Below are 18,505 nucleotides of genomic sequence, written 5' to 3'. Positions count from 1 at the left end.
TTTTTTGGGTGAAAAATGTGACCTCTTAAGATCTTCTTCAAACCCACACCGTGTGTCAGAGAGGTCCTGACGAAGACAATGGTGTGGTAATTGTTGCCCTACCACATCCCAAAGCTGAGATATAGGGACATGTTGTGCTGCATAAAATGTATAACTGTAAGTTTCATGATGGGATTCTTACTTCCAGTGAAGCTAGGTAAACGCATGAGTAGAAGGGTGCGATCAGAAAAGCCTAGTCAGTCCAATATAACCTACACTGCATCTGTATTTTGCTTTATTGGACGTATAACAAGCTCATAAATTTAATTCCAATATATTCAACACCAATAAACCTATTGAGAGAAAATCCCAGTTACGTTAGTCCTCATATCTCAGCTTTGGGATGAGATAGGCTGGAAATAATCACACCCCTGTGTAAGTCAAGGCCTGCTCAATCAACATTGTGAGTTTGGAAGAAATCTGAGATGGTCAAAAATTTAGTCTAAAAAAACACAAAGGGGTACTCCTTATTGGTTTTTTGCGTGAAAAAAGTGACCTCCTCAGATCTGTCAGGGAGGTCCTGACGAAGAGAGTGGTGTGGTAATTTTTGCCCTACCACATCCCAAAGCTGAGATATAGGGACATGTTGTGCTGCATAAAATGTATAGCTGTAAATTTCATGATGGGATTCCTACTTCCAGTGAAGCTAGGTAAACCCATGAGTAGAAGGGTGAGATAAGAAAATCCTAGTCAGTCCAATATACTCTACACTGCATCTGTATTTTGCTTTATTGTACATATAACAAGTTCATAAATTTAATTCCAATATATTCAACACCAATAAACCTATTGAGAGAAAATCACAGTTCCGTAAGTCCTCATATCTCAGCTTTGGGATGAGATAGGCTGAAAATAATCACACCCCTGTATACGTCAGGACCTGCTTAATCAACATCGTGAGTTTGGAAGAAATCTGAGACGGTCAAAAATTTAGTCTAGTGGGTTTTTTTTGGGTGAAAAATGTGACCTCTTAAGATCTTCTTCAAACCCACACCGTGTGTCAGAGAGGTCCTGACGAAGACAATGGTGTGGTAATTGTTGCCCTACCACATCCCAAAGCTGAGATATAGGGACATGTTGTGCTGCATAAACTGTATAACTGTAAATTTCATGATGGGACTCCTACTTCCAGTGAAGCTAGGTAAACCCATGAGTAGAAGGGTGAGATAAGAAAAGCCTAGTCAGTCCAATATACTCTATACTGCATCTGTATTTTGCTTTATTGGACGTATAACAAGCTCATAAATTTAATTCCAATATATTCAACACCAATAAACCTATTGAGAGAAAATCCCAGTTACGTTAGTCCTCATATCTCAGCTTTGGGATGAGATAGGCTGGAAATAATCACACCCCTGTGTAAGTCAAGGCCTGCTCAATCAACATTGTGAGTTTGGAAGAAATCTGAGACGGTCAAAAATTTTGTCTAAAAAAACACAAAGGGGTAGTGTTTTTTTAGGTGAAAAATGTGACCTCCTCAGATCTTCTTCAAACCCACACCGTGTGTCAGGGAGGTCCTGATGATGACAGTGGTGTTGTAATTGTTGCCCTACCACATCCCAAAGCTGAGATATAGGGACATGTTGTGCTGCATAAAATGTATAACTGTAAATTTCATGATGGGATTCCTACTTCCAGTGAAGCTAGGTAAACCCATGAGTAGAAGGGTGAGATAAGAAAAGCCTAGTCAGTCCAATATACTCTACACTGCATCTGTATTTTGCTTTATTGGACGTATAACAAGTTCATAAATTTAATTCCAATATATTCAACACCAATAAACCTATTGAGAGAAAATCCCAGTTACGTAAGTCCTCATATCTCAGCTTTGGGATGAGATAGGCTGAAAATAATCACACCCCTGTGTAAGTCAGGACCTGCTTAATCAACATCGTGAGTTTGGAAGAAATCTGAGACGGTCAAAAATTTAATCTAAAAAAACACAAACGGGTACTCCTTATTGGTTTTTTGCGTGAAAAGAAGTATCCTCCTCAGATATTCTTCAAACTCACACCGTGTGTCAGGGAGGTCCTGACGACGAGAGTGGTGTGGTAATTTTTGCCCTACCACATCCCAAAGCTGAGATATAGGGACATGTTGTGCTGCATAAAATGTATAACTAAATTTCATGATGGGATTCCTACTCGCAGTGAAGCTAGGTAAACATACGAGTAGAAGGGTGCGATCAGAAAAGCCTAGTCAGTCCAATATATTGCATCTGTATTTTGCTTTATTGGACGTATAACAAGCTCATCAATTTAATTCCAATATATTCAACACCAATAAACCTATTGAGAGAAAATCCCAGTTACGTTAGTCCTCATATCTCAGCTTTGGGATGAGATAGGCTGAAAATAATCACACCCCTGTGTAAGTCAGGACCTGCTCAATCAACATCGTGAGTTTGGAAGAAATCTGAGATGGTCAAAAATTTAGTCTAAAAAACCACAAAGGGTTACCCCTTAGTGTTTTTTGGGTGAAATATGTGACCTCCTCAAATCTTCTTCAAACCCACACCGTGTGTCAGGGAGGTCCTGACGAAGACAGTGGTGTGGTAATTGTTGCCCTACCACATCCCAAAGCTGAGATATAGGGACATGTTGTGCTGCATAAAATGTATAACTGTAAATTTCATGATGGGATTCCTACTTCCAGTGAAGCTAGGTAAACACATGAGTAGAAGGGTGTGATCAGAAAAGCCTAGTCAGTCCAATATAACCTACATTGCATCTGTATTTTGCTTTATTGGACGTATAACAAGCTAATACATTTAATTTCAATATATTCAACATCAATAAACCTATTGAGAGAAAATCCCAGTTACGTTAGTCCTCATATCTCAGCTTTGGGATGAGATAGGCTGAAAATAATCACACCCCTTTGTGAGTCAGGACCTGCTTAATCAGCATCGTGAGTTTGGAAGAAATCTGAGACGGTCAAAGATTTAGTCTAAAAAAACACAAAGGGGTACCCCTTAGTGTTTTTTTGGGTGAAAAATGTGACCTCCTCAAATCTTCTTCAAACCCACACCGTGTGTCAGGGAGGTCCTGACGAAGACAGTGGTGTGGTAATTGTTGCCCTACCACATCCCAAACCTGAGATATAGGGACATGTTGTGCTGCATAAAATGTATAACTGTAAATTTCATGATGGGATTCCTACTTCCAGTGAAGCTAGGTAAACACATGAGTAAAAGGGTGTGATCAGAAAAGCCTAGTCAGTCCAATATATCCTACATTGCATCTGTATTTTGCTTTATTGGACGTATAACAAGTTCATGAATTTAATTCCAATATATTCAACACCAATAAACCTATTGAGAGAAAATCCTAGTTACGTAAGTCCTCATATCTCAGCTTTGGGATGAGATAGGCTGAAAACAATCACACCCCTGTGTAAGTCAGGACCTGCTTAATCAACATCGTGAGTTTGGAAGAAATCTGAGACGGTGAAAAATGTGACCTCCTCAGATCTTCTTCAAACCCACACCGTGTGTCAGGGAGGTCCTGACGAAGACAGTGGTGTGGTAATTGTTGCCCTACCACATCCCAAAGCTGAGATATAGGGACATGTTGTGCTGCATAAAATGTATAACTGTAAATTTCATGATGGGATTTTTACTTCCAGTGAAGCTAGGTAAACACATGAGTAGAAGGGTGCGATCAGAAAAGCCTAGTCAGTCCAATATATCCTACATTGCATCTGTATTTTGCTTTATTGGACGTATAACAAGTTCATGAATTTAATTCCAATATATTCAACACCAATAAACCTATTGAGAGAAAACCCCAGTTACGTAAGTCCTCATATCTCAGCTTTGGGATGAGACAGGCTGAAAATAATCACACCCCTGTGTAAGTCAGGACCTGCTCAATAAACATCGTGAGTTTGGAAGAAGTCTGAGACGGTCAAAAATTTAGTCTAAAAAACCACAATGGGGTACCCCTTAGTGTTTTTTTGGGTGAAAAATGTGACCTCCTCAGATCTTCTTCAAACCCACACCGTGTGTCTGGGAGGTCCTGACGAAGACAGTGGTGTGGTAATTGTTGCCCTACCACATCCCAAAGCTGAGATATAGGGACATTTTGTGCTGCATAAAATGTATAACTGTAAATTTCATGATGGGATTCCTACTTCCAGTGAAGCTAGGTAAATACATGAGTAGAAGGGTGCGATCAGAAAAGCCTAGTCAGTCCAATATAACCTACATTGCATCTGTATTTTGCTTTATTGGATGTATAACAAGCTCATAAATTTAATTCCAATATATTCAACACCAATAAACCTATTGAGAGAAAATCCCAGTTACGTTAGTCCTCATATCTCAGCTTTGGGATGAGATAGGCTGAAAATAATCACACCCCTGTGTGAGTCAGGACCTGCTTAATCAGCATCGTGAGTTTGGAAGAAATCTGAGACGGTCAAAGATTTAGTCTAAAAAAACACAAAGGGGTACCCCTTAGTGTTTTTTTGGGTGAAAAATGTGACCTCCTCAGATCTTCTTCAAACCCACACCGTGTGTCAGGGAGGTCCTGACGAAGACAGTGGTGTGGTAATTGTTGCCCTACCACATCCCAAAGCTGAGATATAGGGACATGTTGTGCTGCATAAAATGTATAACTGTAAATTTCATGATGGGATTCTTACTTCCAGTGAAGCTAGATAAACGCATGAGTAGAAGGGTGCGATCAGAAAAGCCTAGTCAGTCCAATATATCCTACATTGCATCTGTATTTTGCTTTATTGGATGTATAACAAGCTCATAAATTTAATTCCAATATATTCAACACCAATAAACCTATTGAGAGAAAATCCCAGTTACGTTAGTCCTCATATCTCAGCTTTGGGATGAGATAGGCTGAAAATAATCACACCCCTGTGTGAGTCAGGACCTGCTTAATCAGCATCGTGAGTTTGGAAGAAATCTGAGACGGTCAAAGATTTAGTCTAAAAAAACACAAAGGGGTACCCCTTAGTGTTTTTTTGGGTGAAAAATGTGACCTCCTCAGATCTTCTTCAAACCCACACCGTGTGTCAGGGAGGTCCTGACGAAGACAGTGGTGTGGTAATTGTTGCCCTACCACATCCCAAAGCTGAGATATAGGGACATGTTGTGCTGCATAAAATGTATAACTGTAAATTTCATGATGGGATTCTTACTTCCAGTGAAGCTAGATAAACGCATGAGTAGAAGGGTGCGATCAGAAAAGCCTAGTCAGTCCAATATATCCTACATTGCATCTGTATTTTGCTTTATTGGACGTATAACAAGCTTATTAATTTAATTCCAATATATTCAACACCAATAAACCTATTGAGAGAAAATCCCAGTTATGTAAGTCCTCATATCTCAGCTTTGGGATGAGATAGGCTGAAAATAATCACACCCCTGTGTAAGTCAGAACTTACTCAATAAACATCGTGAGTTTGGAAGAAATCTGAGACGGTCAAAAATTTAGTCTAAAAAACCACAAAGGGTTACCCCTTAGTGTTTTTTGGGTGAAATATGTGACCTCCTCAAATCTTCTTCAAACCCACACCGTGTGTCAGGGAGGTCCTGACGAAGACAGTGGTGTGGTAATTTTTGCCCTACCACATCCCAAACCTGAGATATAGGGACATGTTGTGCTGCATAAAATGTATAACTGTAAATTTCATGATGGGATTCCTACTTCCAGTGAAGCTAGGTAAACCCATGAGTAGAAGGGTGAGATAAGAAAAGCCTAGTCAGTCCAATATACTCTATACTGCATCTGCATTTTGCTTTATTGGATGTATAACAAGTTCATAAATTTAATTCCAATATATTCAACACCAATAAACCTATTGAGAGAAAATCCCAGTTATGTAAGTCCTCATATCTCAGCTTTGGGATGAGATAGGCTGAAAATAATCACACCCCTGTGTAAGTCAGGACCTGCTTAATCAACATCGTGAGTTTGGAAGAAATCTGAGACGGTCAAAAATTTAGTCTAAAAAAACACAAAGGGGTACCCCTTAGTGGTTTTTTGGGTGAAAAATGTGACCTCCTCAGATCTTCTTCAAACTCACACCGTGTATCAGGGAGGTCCTGACGACGAGAGTGGTGTGGTATTTTTTGCCCTACCACATCCCAAAGCTGAGATATAGGGACATGTTGTGCTGCATAAAATGTATAACTGTAAATTTCATGATGGGATTCCTACTTCCAGTGAAGCTAGGTAAACACATGAGTAGAAGGGTGTGATCAGAAAAGCCTAGTCAGTCCAATATATCCTACATTGCATCTGTATTTTGCTTTATTGGACGTATAACAAGTTCATGAATTTAATTCCAATATATTCAACACCAATAAACCTATTGAGAGAAAATCCCAGTTACGTTAGTCCTCATATCTCAGCTTTGGGATGAGATAGGCTGGAAATAATCACACCCCTGTGTAAGTCTAGGCCTGCTCAATCAACATTGTGAGTTTGGAAGAAATCTGAGACGGTCAAAAATTTAGTCTAAAAAAACACAAAGGGGTAGTGTTTTTTTGGGTGAAAAATGTGACCTCCTCAGATCTTCTTCAAACCCACACCGTGTGTCAGGGAGGTCCTGACGAAGACAGTGGTGTGGTAATTGTTGCCCTACCACATCCCAAAGCTGAGATATAGGGACATGTTGTGCTGCATAAAATGTATAACTAAATTTCATGATGGGATTCCTACTCGCAGTGAAGCTAGGTAAACATACGAGTAGAAGGGTGCGATCAGAAAAGCCTAGTCAGTCCAATATATTGCATCTGTATTTTGCTTTATTGGACGTATAACAAGCTCATCAATTTAATTCCAATATATTCAACACCAATAAACCTATTGAGAGAAAATCCCAGTTACGTTAGTCCTCATATCTCAGCTTTGGGATGAGATAGGCTGAAAATAATCACACCCCTGTGTAAGTCAGGACCTGCTCAATCAACATCGTGAGTTTGGAAGAAATCTGAGATGGTCAAAAATTTAGTCTAAAAAACCACAAAGGGTTACCCCTTAGTGTTTTTTGGGTGAAATATGTGACCTCCTCAAATCTTCTTCAAACCCACACCGTGTGTCAGGGAGGTCCTGACGAAGACAGTGGTGTGGTAATTGTTGCCCTACCACATCCCAAAGCTGAGATATAGGGACATGTTGTGCTGCATAAAATGTATAACTGTAAATTTCATGATGGGATTCCTACTTCCAGTGAAGCTAGGTAAACACATGAGTAGAAGGGTGTGATCAGAAAAGCCTAGTCAGTCCAATATAACCTACATTGCATCTGTATTTTGCTTTATTGGACGTATAACAAGCTAATACATTTAATTTCAATATATTCAACATCAATAAACCTATTGAGAGAAAATCCCAGTTACGTTAGTCCTCATATCTCAGCTTTGGGATGAGATAGGCTGAAAACAATCACACCCCTGTGTAAGTCAGGACCTGCTTAATCAACATCGTGAGTTTGGAAGAAATCTGAGACGGTGAAAAATGTGACCTCCTCAGATCTTCTTCAAACCCACACCGTGTGTCAGGGAGGTCCTGACGAAGACAGTGGTGTGGTAATTGTTGCCCTACCACATCCCAAAGCTGAGATATAGGGACATGTTGTGCTGCATAAAATGTATAACTGTAAATTTCATGATGGGATTTTTACTTCCAGTGAAGCTAGGTAAACACATGAGTAGAAGGGTGCGATCAGAAAAGCCTAGTCAGTCCAATATATCCTACATTGCATCTGTATTTTGCTTTATTGGACGTATAACAAGTTCATGAATTTAATTCCAATATATTCAACACCAATAAACCTATTGAGAGAAAACCCCAGTTACGTAAGTCCTCATATCTCAGCTTTGGGATGAGACAGGCTGAAAATAATCACACCCCTGTGTAAGTCAGGACCTGCTCAATAAACATCGTGAGTTTGGAAGAAGTCTGAGACGGTCAAAAATTTAGTCTAAAAAACCACAATGGGGTACCCCTTAGTGTTTTTTTGGGTGAAAAATGTGACCTCCTCAGATCTTCTTCAAACCCACACCGTGTGTCTGGGAGGTCCTGACGAAGACAGTGGTGTGGTAATTGTTGCCCTACCACATCCCAAAGCTGAGATATAGGGACATTTTGTGCTGCATAAAATGTATAACTGTAAATTTCATGATGGGATTCCTACTTCCAGTGAAGCTAGGTAAATACATGAGTAGAAGGGTGCGATCAGAAAAGCCTAGTCAGTCCAATATAACCTACATTGCATCTGTATTTTGCTTTATTGGATGTATAACAAGCTCATAAATTTAATTCCAATATATTCAACACCAATAAACCTATTGAGAGAAAATCCCAGTTACGTTAGTCCTCATATCTCAGCTTTGGGATGAGATAGGCTGAAAATAATCACACCCCTGTGTGAGTCAGGACCTGCTTAATCAGCATCGTGAGTTTGGAAGAAATCTGAGACGGTCAAAGATTTAGTCTAAAAAAACACAAAGGGGTACCCCTTAGTGTTTTTTTGGGTGAAAAATGTGACCTCCTCAGATCTTCTTCAAACCCACACCGTGTGTCAGGGAGGTCCTGACGAAGACAGTGGTGTGGTAATTGTTGCCCTACCACATCCCAAAGCTGAGATATAGGGACATGTTGTGCTGCATAAAATGTATAACTGTAAATTTCATGATGGGATTCTTACTTCCAGTGAAGCTAGATAAACGCATGAGTAGAAGGGTGCGATCAGAAAAGCCTAGTCAGTCCAATATATCCTACATTGCATCTGTATTTTGCTTTATTGGATGTATAACAAGCTCATAAATTTAATTCCAATATATTCAACACCAATAAACCTATTGAGAGAAAATCCCAGTTACGTTAGTCCTCATATCTCAGCTTTGGGATGAGATAGGCTGAAAATAATCACACCCCTGTGTGAGTCAGGACCTGCTTAATCAGCATCGTGAGTTTGGAAGAAATCTGAGACGGTCAAAGATTTAGTCTAAAAAAACACAAAGGGGTACCCCTTAGTGTTTTTTTGGGTGAAAAATGTGACCTCCTCAGATCTTCTTCAAACCCACACCGTGTGTCAGGGAGGTCCTGACGAAGACAGTGGTGTGGTAATTGTTGCCCTACCACATCCCAAAGCTGAGATATAGGGACATGTTGTGCTGCATAAAATGTATAACTGTAAATTTCATGATGGGATTCTTACTTCCAGTGAAGCTAGATAAACGCATGAGTAGAAGGGTGCGATCAGAAAAGCCTAGTCAGTCCAATATATCCTACATTGCATCTGTATTTTGCTTTATTGGACGTATAACAAGCTTATTAATTTAATTCCAATATATTCAACACCAATAAACCTATTGAGAGAAAATCCCAGTTACGTAAGTCCTCATATCTCAGCTTTGGGATGAGATAGGCTGAAAATAATCACACCCCTGTGTAAGTCAGGACCTGCTCAATCAACATCGTGAGTTTGGAAGAAATCTGAGATGGTCAAAAATTTAGTCTAAAAAAACACAAAGGGGTACCCCTTAGTGTTTTTTTTTAGGTGAAAAATGTGACCTTCTCAGATCTTCTTCAAACCCACACCGTGTGTCAGGGAGGTCCTGACGATTACAGTGGTGTGGTAATTGTTGCTCTACCACATCCCAAAGTTGAGATATAGGGACATGTTGTGCTGCATAAAATGTATAACTGTAAATTTCATGATGGGATTCTTACTTCCAGTGAAGCTAGGTAAACACATGAGTAGAAGGGTGCGATCAGAAAAGCCTAGTCCGTCCAATATATCCTACATTGCATCTGTAATTTGCTTTATTGGACGTATAACAAGCTTATAAATTTAATTCCAATATATTCAACACCAATAAACCTATTGAGAGAAAATCCCAGTTACGTTAGTCCTCATATGTCAGCTTTGGGATGAGATAGGCTAAAAAATAATCACACCCCTGTGTAAGTCAGGACCTGCTCAATCAACATTGTGAGTTTGGAAGAAATCTGAGACGGTTAAAAAGTTAGTCTAAAAAAAACACAAAGGGGTACCCCTTAGTGTTTTTTTTTTTTAGGTGAAAAATGTGACCTCCTCAAATCTTCTTCAAACCCACACCGTGTGTCAGGGAGGTCCTGACGATTACAGTGGTGTGGTAATTGTTGCTCTACCACATCCCAAAGCTGAGATATAGGGACATGTTGTGCTGCATAAAATGTATAACTGTAAATTTCATGATGGGTTTCTTACTTCCAGTGAAGCTAGGTAAACACATGAGTAGAAGGGTGCGATCAGAAAAGCCTAGTCCGTCCAATATATCCTACATTGCATCTGTAATTTGCTTTATTGGACGTATAACAAGCTTATAAATTTAATTCCAATATATTCAACACCAATAAACCTATTGAGAGAAAATCCCAGTTACGTTAGTCCTCATATGTCAGCTTTGGGATGAGATAGGCTAAAAAATAATCACACCCCTGTGTAAGTCAGGACCTGCTCAATCAACATTGTGAGTTTGGAAGAAATCTGAGACGGTTAAAAAGTTAGTCTAAAAAAAACACAAAGGGGTACCCCTTAGTGTTTTTTTTTTTTAGGTGAAAAATGTGACCTCCTCAAATCTTCTTCAAACCCACACCGTGTGTCAGGGAGGTCCTGACGATGACAGTGGTGTGGTAATTGTTGCTCTACCACATCCCAAAGCTGAGATATAGGCACATGTTGTGCTGCATAAAATGTATAACTGTAAATTTCATGATGGGATTCCTACTCGCAGTGAAGCTAGGTAAACATACGAGTAGAAGGGTGCGATCAGAAAAGCCTAGTCTGTCCAATATATCCTACATTGCATCTGTATTTTGCTTTATTGGACGTATAACAAGCTCATAAATTTAATTCCAATATATTCAACACCAATAAACCTTTTGAGAGAAAATCCCAGTTACGTTAGTCCTCATATCTCAGCTTTGGGATGAGATAGGCTGAAAATAATCACACCCCTGTGTTAGTCAGGACCTGCTCAATCAACATCGTGAGTTTGGAAGAAGTCTGAGACGGTCAAAAATTTAGTCTAAAAAACCACAATGGGGTACCCCTTAGTGTTTTTTTGGGTGAAAAATGTGACCTCCTCAGATCTTCTTCAAACCCACACCGTGTGTCTAGGAGGTCCTGACGAAGACAGTGGTGTGGTAATTGTTGCCCTACCACATCCCAAAGCTGAGATATAGGCACATGTTGTGCTGCATAAAATGTATAACTGTAAATTTCATGATGGGATTCTTACTTCCAGTGAAGCTAGGTAAACACATGAGTAGAAGGGTGCGATCAGAAAAGCCTAGTCAGTCCAATATATCCTACATTGCATCTGTATTTTGCTTTATTGGACGTATAACAAGCTTATAAATTTAATTCCAATATATTCAACACCAATAAACCTATTGAGAGAAAATCCCAGTTACGTTAGTCCTCATATCTCAGCTTTGGGATGAGATAGGCTAAAAAATAATCACACCCCTGTGTAAGTCAGGACCTGCTCAATCAACATTGTGAGTTTGGAAGAAATCTGAGACGGTCAAAAATTTAGTCTAAAAAAACACAAAGGGGTACCCCTTAGTGGTTTTTTTTTGGGTGAAAAATGTGACCTCTTAAGATCTTCTTCAAACCCACACCGTGTGTCAGGGAGGTCCTGACGAAGACAGTGGTGTGGTAATTGTTGCCCTACCACATCCCAAAGCTGAGATATAGGATCATGTTGTGCTGCATAAAATGTATAACTATAAATTTCATGATGGGATTCTTACTTTCAGTGAAGCTAGGTAAACACATGAGTAGAAGGGTGTGATCAGAAAAGCCTAGTCAGTCTAATATAACCTACACTGCATCTGTATTTTGCTTTATTGGACGTATAACAAGCTCATCAATTTAATTCCAAAATATTCAACACCAACAAACCTATTGAGAGAAAATCCCAGTTACGTTAGTCCTCATATCTCAGCTTTGGGATGAGATAGGCTAAAAATAATCACACCCCTGTGTAAGTCAGGACCTGCTCAATCAACATCGTGAGTTTGGAAGAAGTCTGAGACGGTCAAAAATTTAGTCTAAAAAACCACAATGGGGTACCCCTTAGTTTTTTTTTTTAGGTGAAAAATGTGACCTCCTCAGATCTTCTTCAAACCCACACCGTGTGTCAGGGAGGTCCTGACGAAGACAGTGGTGTGGTGATTTTTGCCCTACCACATCCCAAAGCTGAGATTTAGGGACATGTTGTGCTGCATAAAATGTATAACTTTAAATTTCATGATGGGATTCTTACTTCCAGTGAAGCTAGGTAAACACATGAGTAGAAGGGTGCGATCAGAAAAGCCTAGTCAGTCCAATATAACCTACATTGCATCTGTATTTTGCTTTATTGGACGTATAACAAGTTCATAAATTTAATTCCAAAATATTCAACACCAATAAACCTATTGAGAGAAAATCCCAGTTACGTTAGTCCTCATATCTCAGCTTTGGGATGAGATAGGTTGAAAATAATCACACCCCTGTGTAAGTCAGGGCCTGCTCAATCAACATTGTGAGTTTGGAAGAAATCTGAGACGGTCAAAAATTTTGTCTAAAAAAACACAAAGGGGTAGTGTTTTTTTGGGTGAAAAATGTGACCTCCTCAGATCTTCTTCAAACCCACACCGTGTGTCAGGTAGGTCCTGACGAAGACAGTGGTGTGGTAATTTTTGCCCTACCACATCACAAAGCTGAGATATAGGGACATGTTGTGCTGCATAAAATGTATAACTGCAAATTAATTTCATGATGGGATTCCTACTTCCATTGAAGCTAGGTAAACACATGAGTAGAAGGGTGCGATCAGAAAAGCCTAGTCAGTCCAATATATCCTACATTGCATCTGTATTTTGCTTTATTGGACGTATAACAAGCTCATAAATTTAATTCTAATATATTCAACACCAATAAACATACTGAGCGAAAATCCTAGTTACGTTAGTCCTCATATCTCAGCTTTGGGATGAGATAGGCTGAAAATAATCACACCCCTGTGTAAGTCAGGACCTGCTCAATCAACATCATGAGTTTGGAAAAAATCTGAGACGGTCAAAAATTTTGTCTAAAAAAAACTCCTTTGTGTTTATTTAGACTAAATTTTTCACAGAGTCAGATTTCCTCCAAACTCAAGTTGTTGATTAAGGAGGCCCTAACTTACACAGGGGTGTGATTATTTTCAGCCTATCTCATCCCAAAGCTGAGATATGAGAACTGATGTAACTTCGATTTTCTCTCAATAGGTTAATTGGTGTTGAATATATTGCAATGATGAGGCTTCTTCTGACATCCCTAAGTCTCACATTTTATATCTTCTTTAATTTATTAGAACTGAGACCCCCTGACCAAATACAAATTCAATGTAGGACATATTGGATTGAGGAGGCTTTTCTGATTGCACCCCTCTACTCATGTGTTTACCTAGCTTCACTGGAAATAGGAATGCCATCTTGATATATGCAGTTATACATTTTATGGACTAGAAGAGATCCCCATATCTCAGCTTTGGGATGTGGTAGAGCGAAAATAACCACACCACTGTCTTCGCCAGAACCTCCCTGACACACTGTGTGGGTTTGAAAAAGATCTGAAGAGGTCATGATTTTAACTAAAAAAAATACTAATACCCTTTGTGTTTTTTAGACAAAATTTTTGACCAACTCAGATCTCCTCCAAACTAACGTTGTTGATTAAGGATTCCCTGACTTACACAGGGGTGTGATTATTTTCAGCCTATCTCATCCCAAAGCTTAGATATGAGAACTCACGAAACTGGGATTTTCTCTCAATATACATATAACAAAAAGTAACAAATAAAACTTGAATAACCTTTTACAATAAAGCTTATGTATCAAGCAGCCTTTGTCATTCTTATTCAAATAATGACACCTGGAGTAGCAAGAGACACCTCTCTTTGGTATCGATAGAAGCCTTCATGCTTGTTCAATATTTTAAGAGTCACCTGCAGTGGTAGTAAATATAAAATTAATAGTCGTTAATAATAACATTTAGCAGTATTTTATCCAATTGTTGTTAAGGTACCAATTCTATTGTAATGATTCATACTATAGCATTATTGAATTCCCTACCTCTGGCAGCATAACATCTAGAATAATGTCAACACTTCCAAGGTCCTTCTTGTCCATGCCTAAAGCAGTGTGGATTATTTTATACATCTCATCAATCTGGAAAAAATATACACATAAATATGTACAAACAGTACTTTAAATTGTACAAGATTTATTTTGGAAATATGGAGAAGAGCAAAAGTAAGAAAACCTAATATGTCTCACCCGTTCTGTACTAAATTTAGATAGTCTAGGTCTAAGTATGGTCCGAAGCTTCATACATTTGTTGGGATGGCTCCACAGGAACATTTGCCCTGACTTCTTTTTGCCACTGAATAGTTGTCTATGTAACTCCTATTGAAAATATAATTGTATGATTAGCAAAAGAACAATTCTGATATGCATTTATTTCTTGAATCTATCCTATCCACTCTTCTATGGAGATTTTACAAGCTGTCTGCACACAACTGAACACCTGTGAATGTTAATATTTGGTGAATTTGCTAATTAAAAGTGGACATCCACATATATAGTGCACCTTATCATAATATATTTCTTTTTAAAACATATTTTGGAATAACTGAATTAAAGGAACACTGGGTATGATTTTATTTTTGCTCCTGCACTCAGAGCAATTCTTTATGCACTCAGATATTCCTCAAGCATAACTCAACAGAACTGTACATCAAAGGCACAGCAGTAAATAAAAAAAAAAAGAAAAATAAATTATATTTATTAGAAAACAAAGAAGAATTACCTGGATTTCTTCATCACTGATCAAGACTCTCAAACCCTTCTCTTTCAGGACTGAGAGGAGACTGGAAGTAAACATATGTAAATTCACTAAATGGCTGCTTTGGCCAGTATAATTGGTTTGTAGAATTTGTCATTTGTAAAATACAACATAGATTGGTCACATACTTTGTATATGGGTAAGGCGAAGGTATGTCACATCCACATTTAAAACTTGTATCCTGAAGGTTTTCTTGCTGTACACCTGCACAGTCTGTATGAAGCCAGTTTTCATATACGTCACACTGTACCCAGGTAAATTTAGAAACATCTGGATACAGGGATCTAAATAAGTTCACAATTAAATTAAATTAGTCAAAACACAAATTTGACCTAAACATCTGAATTAAAATAAAGTGTTAAGGAGTATGTAGAATGTACCTCTCTCCTTTCTGTCCAGACATACTCTGGTACGTGCATGCATACATTTTGCCAGCCAAGCAAACTGTGTCACCTGTTGCAAGTGTCTGTAATAAAAAAATGATTAAAAAATTATTACTGGGTGGCAGAGCATGGAATTTTAATTGAAGATGCTGGTTATATAAATAAACTAATCATCAACTTACAGGCAGAATAGCTTCTGCTGCTAATGAAGCTGCATAATATTCATGCAGGTGAAGCAGTTGTTTCTGAAACAGTTTCATTTGCAGCTTTGATATTCCTCACTTCCAATTCAGCCATCTATTTTAACATAAGGAAACATTTGGAGTGGCATATTCACATAGTACATATGATGTAACAATCCGTGATAGGTGCCTACCGCGCAAACAAATACCCCACAGTTATCTGAATCTGACTGATTCCAAGAGCTCAAGTCCCAAACGTTCTGAAATGCCTTACTGGGAATAAAGACCATTATAATAAAAGTAAAACTCTTAGTTGTGGATGCAGCATATGAATTTGTCCAAAACCAAGCTTCTGAAATAATTTCTGAAGACAATCCTTTTGAGTAAACATTAGAATAAACAAACTTCACATTTAAATGAGTACATTTAATGTTTGTTGACAGCAGGGATTTATAAATCTTTAGTTAATATTAAAGCTTAAGAACAATGAGGCTACCCATATTTCCACTGTGTAGCCTACTCAGTGATACTAAGTAGTTAAAAAGCAGTACCAAATAATATCCAACAAACAAGATCCAGAAACAAAAGTTTATGCTTTATTTGTAAGGTGGAATGAAAAAAATATATACCATAACAATTCCTTGTCCTGGTCCTCAATTGTTTATTCTGCAGAAATTCATAATCACAACAATAATATATAAGTTAGAAAAATGTATATTCTGTGCTCCTTCAACCAGCTGAGAAAGTCTGGTGTCTACTACCTGTGAGAAAAGCAAGCTCAATTAATATTTTTTGAGTTGATTTCTGTTAAGTATAGAGAGCACTTGTGATATTAATACTCACGTTATCCGTCAGCCAAGGCATTCTGATTTTTCCTAATTACTGCTTCTTGGTATTCATTATTTCAGGGGGGCACAAACACTTTAGATCATGAAGGTTGACGGTGCAGTTTCCAATCCTTATTAAGGTTAGATGCTCCTCCTTTGTTCAGCAAAAAGGACTGCTAATTTTTCCTAAACATTATAGACATTACAACATTTCTAAAAGCACGTATTGTACAACGTACTTTATTAATATAACAAAAAAATTAACTTACCTCTTTTATTGGTCTATTTGAAAAAGACCAACTGAAAAGTGCTGGCAGCTCTTTTTGTTCTCTTCTTCTTGGGGCAACTCTATCATTTCCATGCCTTCATTTACCCCCTCTTTCTAGACTGCACTTGCTGCCAATTATAATTAAAACTATTTCTTTAACTTTTACTGATTCAAATTATGAAAAAGCAAATAAAATGTACAAACCTTTTTCAGAAATACCAAGTCTTCCACTTCCGCTATCTACTTCCAATTGGTCCAATGAAATTCTCATCATGTCTTCTTTGAATTTCTGGTTATGCAGGTGAAATATCAGTCTTAAGGAAAACATAAAATGCCTGTCTTTCATATTACAAAGAAAATACAGACTTGAGGCCAGTTCTCGGTTAAGTTGTTCTGCCACTGCCGTGTTTAAAAAAGTCATAGTCATATGCTTAAAAGGCATTGGTGGAATAATCCCATATACTTGAAGGGTGTTATGTTCACAGCAGGTTTCAAAACTTTCTTGGGACTAATTGTCTGAAACTTTTTGTAAGTGACTTTTTACGCATAATGTCACACTTAAAATGATATGTTTTTTTTTGTCAACGAAGCTCAAAGACTTCAGGATCATTCCACACCAGCTGACTTAGGACTTGTCTGGTTATGTCAGTTTCCCATGAACAACTTAAAGCAAAAAGTAATATAATTAATGAATTTAAAAAAAAAAAAACATTCGTTTTTAGAATGACTAAACAGATTAAAAAGCTGAGTAAATGTACTCACAGTAAGAGTAATTTGTTTATAATCATTTCATATTAACACATTTTCACAAAAGGCTTGTTTTATCAAGGATGTAAAATATTTAATCTATTAAATGTAATCTTTCCATAACATTATTATTGTTGTTATTATTATTATTATTATTATTTTAGTTATTTTAGCAACATTTATGTAGTGTTCATATGTTTCAGGACTGTATTATCAATTTATCAAAAATATTAGATAAAATGATTCCAAACTGCTTCATAACTAAAAGTAATGTATAGGGATTTTACTCAACAAATATTTATGTTTGATGAATGTCTGAACATCAAAAAATTACATATGTGCTATGTGCAGATTTTCTTCTTACAAATTTGTTTTGGCAATCTTGAGTTTTTCTCACAAAAGTTAATATTTTATTTCCTAAAACATTCAAAAATATTAAACCCAATCACATCTGTGCTCATAGACACCCTGAAATGGATTAAGCAGCAAAGAAGAATATGATGATGATTATGATGATGACATCTGTGGTAATCTTTTAGATCTAAATCAGAGCTAACTGCTCAAGTGTTTTAATGAAACAGGATTACTTCTTACTATGAAAACACAGAATCAACAAGGCCTATAAAATGAATTTATAATTGTGAACTAATGTTGAACTTACAAAGTAATTTCAAATACTGCATTCAAAACTTTTTGTTCTCTACAAAACCCTTAAATAATAAAGCCGACATTCTTCAAAAATAATTTTGGAAGTTTATACATCATAGATTACATATTATACATTCTGACATAAGGTAAAGCCTCTATAAAACTTAACATGTGGCCATTTATTACAAGGAATCAGTGTTAAACTGATTTCTTAAACTGTAGTAGCTTTAACATTTAGTGTATGACTTGCTATCTTACATTTCTTCTGCCAACATTAGTATTTAAGACCAACATTTTTCTTGATTTGCAAGCGCAGTACTTAAACATATGTTTTAACATGTAGAAAAGAAAACTTACCTGCTTCTTCTGCCTTTTTAGTTGAACAGGCTGCAATTTGTATGAAAGGTTTAGTTGGTGGTACGTAATGTAATAATTAATTATTAAATCATTTTTAGGTCAGCAATGAAAAATGTGTTTTATAAGGAAATCTTATCATAAGAATTTAAATGAACT

The sequence above is a fragment of the Hoplias malabaricus genome, chromosome 11 (assembly GCF_029633855.1).
Source record: "Hoplias malabaricus isolate fHopMal1 chromosome 11, fHopMal1.hap1, whole genome shotgun sequence".
Lineage (NCBI taxonomy): Eukaryota > Metazoa > Chordata > Actinopteri > Characiformes > Erythrinidae > Hoplias > Hoplias malabaricus.
This window is presented reverse-complemented; position numbering follows the sequence as displayed.